The sequence below is a fragment of the Rutidosis leptorrhynchoides genome, chromosome 3 (genome assembly GCF_046630445.1).
Source record: "Rutidosis leptorrhynchoides isolate AG116_Rl617_1_P2 chromosome 3, CSIRO_AGI_Rlap_v1, whole genome shotgun sequence".
NCBI classification, from domain to species: Eukaryota; Viridiplantae; Streptophyta; class Magnoliopsida; order Asterales; family Asteraceae; genus Rutidosis; species Rutidosis leptorrhynchoides.
In genome coordinates this window covers 397,558,668-397,563,176 of record NC_092335.1, presented here as the reverse complement: position 1 = coordinate 397,563,176, position 4,509 = coordinate 397,558,668, and the positions used below count along the sequence as shown (strand labels likewise).

The 4,509-nt window shown below is 32.8% G+C and overlaps 1 non-coding gene across 1 annotated transcript; it reads right to left on the bottom strand.

Annotated features, from left to right (window-relative positions):
• Positions 1-2,565: 2,565 nt before the first annotated feature.
• On the bottom strand, positions 2,566-2,672 carry LOC139903632 (small nucleolar RNA R71). Its single transcript, XR_011778442.1, has one exon. It is a non-coding gene; the product is annotated as a small nucleolar RNA R71 (small nucleolar RNA).
• Positions 2,673-4,509: the final 1,837 nt, after the last annotated feature.

Here is a 4,509-nt window from a genome sequence, read left to right as displayed (position 1 = left end):
CCGGCTTTGCCAAAGATAGATACACATTTTCAGACTTGCGGTTTGCCAAAGAGAGATACATGTTTTCGGACTTGCGGATTAAGTTAAAGTTGGGGAAGGAGTAACCGATAAAGGGAAGCTGCCTGCTTCACCTTGAAGCTGCTAGCTTGGGGTACCAAACCTGTACACTATATATATAGGCCATTTGTAACAGTTTTCAATGTACAATCTCGTTTACTATTTAGGGTTTTTACCTAAAAAAAACCCTTAGTTTTTAGGATTTTTATTCAAGTTCTATCATTGTAATCAAGTTATATTCAGGTTTATTCTTCAATTTTCTTTTACGGTACATGCCTATCTTATTTTACTTGTGTTCTTCCGTTTTATTTACTGTTCGTCTACCATTATGAACTAAACGTTCATAGTCGTTACGTGGACGAAAACTAAACTTTGTCTGGAAATTAGATGAAGTCGCCGGCTTCAGCAGTCCAAGCCATCGGCTTGACTGAGACAAAGCAGCCGGCTTCGTGCTTAATTCTGTGCAGTTTCTGATTTTTCCAAATCTGTATAAATTGAGTTTTTGTGATAATTAGTTAACTGTTTTGAATCTGCTATGTTTTAATATATTTGTTTGCCATGCTTAATGATTAAATAACAAGATTTTAGGGTTAACTAACACTTAATCCAACGATGTATTATTCTATTCACTCTACTTGTTTAGTTCTAATCAATCAAACTTAGTAATTGGACTGCATGCAATAAAGTTAAACAACATTGGTAGTGATAAATCTGTTGAACTTGAATCACACTTATATAATAAAATTTAATATTGTTAGGCTTAGTCAAAGATCCTTTAATGATTTGTTTGGTTAATGATTGTATGAAAACTGGGTAAAGATTAGCTTTCAACTAGTAACTTGAGTTGATCTACTTAAGTTTAATAGTATATTTATTTATTAATCTATTTACATGTTAGTTAATCCTCATCGTAAGATTAACTTAATATGTGTCATGTGATTGAATTGAACACTGAGAATTAAGATGTTAGCCTTGAATATCACATAACTAGCATATGCTTTAAGTCCTATCTATTGAATGATATGCAACACTTAGCTTAACCTACTTAGGGATAATAGTTGGTCTATGATTATTATCTTGCTTTGTGTTAATATAAATCATGAAACTTGCCTAATATGATTCCCTTAGAAGTTATTCGTTCATGTAACTGCTTTTATTCATAATTGTTTATCTTAAATCTTTATTTATTTCTTAATATTTTATTATTCAATTCAATAAGAACGTACCTTCAATTATCTCTTGCCTATGTAATAATATTCAAAATCTGATTAACAGTCGAAAACATGAAAAAAATCTATTTCTAGTTCTTTAATAAGATCTAGACTACATTATAAACCAACATAAAACTGTATCTACGCTCTCTTAGGACAATAACCTAAAATACTACATCTGGTCGGGTCTTGTTGCTTGTTAGGGTGTTAAAAGTGTATTAAATAAAGGTTATATAAATTTAAAAGTTTGAAAAGGCAAATTACGCACTGTACACTTTTGCACATCAACGTTTTTGCACCGCTGCCGGGGAGCTCGGTAAATATGAAAATAGGATGTATTTTGGTTATTCATATTTTTGAAAACAAGTGATGACGGTCCTCCTTTATGATATGGTTGCTGGGATTCCGTTTTAAAAACTCCTGCTTGAACCTAGACATTGACGATCACTTAAGTATTGAAAGATTCAATAGGCCATTTATATTTGATTATTTGTTGTTATGTGATAAAAGTTGGTACATAATATTTATCATTATGTTATTAATATTTATTACTATATCTATCATTTTAAATTCTATTCAAATATTGAAATATATTCTCATAAATATAAAATCAATAACAAATAAAGGGATTATATTTAAATTAAGATTAAATTGTCTCCATACCGTAAAGTCTCAAGAGGTTTCTTCTAAAATATTTCTTTTTATGATTTTAGATCAAATGAATACTCGATCCAAGAATCCCGTCTTAGAGGATATGTTACCTGATCCCGATATATTATTTAAACATTCTAAAGAATCGAACATTGTTAGGAAATTAAACTTCGATGAAGGAAATACCTCTTAAACTAAAGATAGTCCAAAATCTAGTCCATCTTCTAGCCCCAATTCTAATTATTTGGGATCTCTTTTTAATTCAGACATTGAAATGGCTAATGAAAATTCTATGGAAGCGTTAATGGAAGCGGGTCGTCAAGGGTTAGGTCATGTTATCACTCAACTGTCGATGACGGAAAATTTTGATATTAAGGGTCCTATTTTTCACTTGCTTAAGGATAACCAATTTAGAGGTACTGAAAATAGGATGCTAATGCGCACATTCGAAACTTCAAGGATATTTGCAATCTGTTTAACATCTCTAATGTTGAAGATAATATCATCAATTTTTGTTTGTTTCCATGGTCGTTAAAAGATGAAGCTGAAGAGTGGTTAAATTCGTTACCCGAAGGAGATATCACTAGTTGGGATACTATGGTTGAAATTTTTTTTAACTCGTTTCTTTCCCGCCTCTAAAACTGTCACCCTTCAAAATGAATTTGCTAACTTTCATCAAAAATCTAATGAGACACTTTATTCTGCGTGGGTTAGATTTGGTCAATTGCTTAGGGGATGTCCACAACATGGGTTAAATACATTTCAAAAAGTAACTACATTTTATAAAGGTTGTGACATAGCTACTAGGAGAGAGATTGACACTTCAGCTGGAGGTAATATCATGAGTAAGACTGTCGAAAAAGCCGAATCTTTGATTAACAAGTTAGCTGCCCATTCTCATGAATGGCATCAAGACTTAGATATTCCCGTTCTATCAAATTTGGGAGTTATGATTCCGAGGATGTGATTAAAGCCATGAATGCTCAGTTGGGTAATTTGGGTAGACAAATAGAAAAGCTTACTAAAGAGATGCATGTAATTAAGTTTGGATTTGAAAAATGTCATGGTCCTCATGCGACTAAAGATTGTATTGTTACCCTTACTATGGAGCAAGTGGAGAATGTCTCTTATGTAAACCAATACCAAGGAGGAAATCTCAATTATCGTAACAATTATCAAGCACCCTTTCCTAAAAATAAAAACGCACCTGGTTTTTATCCTGTTAGAGCGACCGTCATTCTAAATCAATCTAACAATCAAACCGAAAAGAAATCCAATTTTGAAGAAAGTATTCTCATTTTCATCAAGAATCAAAATGAAGCTAATGATACCAGAAAATCTCAACTTTCCCAAGTCCAAAATAATCATCAAGCGTCTATTCAAAACTTAGAACACAATGTTACTAAGTTGTTTCAACTTTTTGAAGGAAAAGTTCCAGATGAATCTAAAAAATCAAAGGAAGTTCATTTTGAAAAGGTTAATGTGGTGAGAGAGGTGAATATGGTGGACATTTATGAACCTGGATTGAAATATTTATGGGAGTTTGATATGGTGGAAGAAGAGTTTTCTCAAGAAATTAAGTTAACTTCTAATGAGGAGGACAAGTCCAAAGATGCTAAGGTTCAAGGTCTTGATCGTGATGAGGTCATTTTTATGCATGAGTTGTTTGATGAAGAAGAAGTAGGAGAAAAGGTTCGTGAAAAGAGGATGATGTTTCTAGTGAAAAATCCAAGTATCTTACCGATGAAGAAAAATAGGAGTTGCTACATCAAATCATGGAAAAGTTGAAGGAAAAGGAAAAAGAGGATAACTATTTCTGACCTCTTTATTCTTTTGAGATTGATGAAAGTCCAAATGATAATCCCGAGTTTCTCGTCGTTCGTTCCGATCCAGGGGAATTTCATATTCCTTGCTTAATTTGTGGTCCCATTCCTATCGTGGAATTAGCCGACACTAGTTCTAGCATTAATGTTATGCCATTCTCCGTTTACAATCGCCTAGGATTACCGTCTTTAGAACCTATCCAAGGAATTGTTTGTTTTGCTGATAACCATTTGCAAAAACCTTTGGAGATCGTTAAAATGTTAAAATCCAAGTTGGTTATGCTTTTTATAAATTCATTTTGTGGTCATGGAGATGGAAGAAGATCCTATCACTCCCTTACTTATGGGATCTCCATTTCTGGCTACCGCTCGAGCAACTATTAACTATGAAAATAATACTCTAGTGATTCGTTAAGGTACGCTTGTTGAGTTCATTCCATTAGTGCCTAGAGCTAGAGTTTCGAGATCAAATGTGAAGATTAGCGAAGAAGTGAGGAGGCAAATCCATGATCTAAATGTTAAATTTGAAATGTATTTTTGTAGGGGGTCTTGATACCACATTGAGTTTCTTAGAGCAAATAAAAATGTTAAACGAGATAGAAAGAAATAAGTATGTGGAAGATAAGCCTACGGAGTAATCCCGATGGAAGAATGAGTAACGCAACCGACTCTATAATCAAAACTACCTATCCATATATGTTTTATTAGGATTTTGTTTTGTTTTCTATATGTTTCTTTTAAGTTTAAATTTTAATTATGAATGTAAG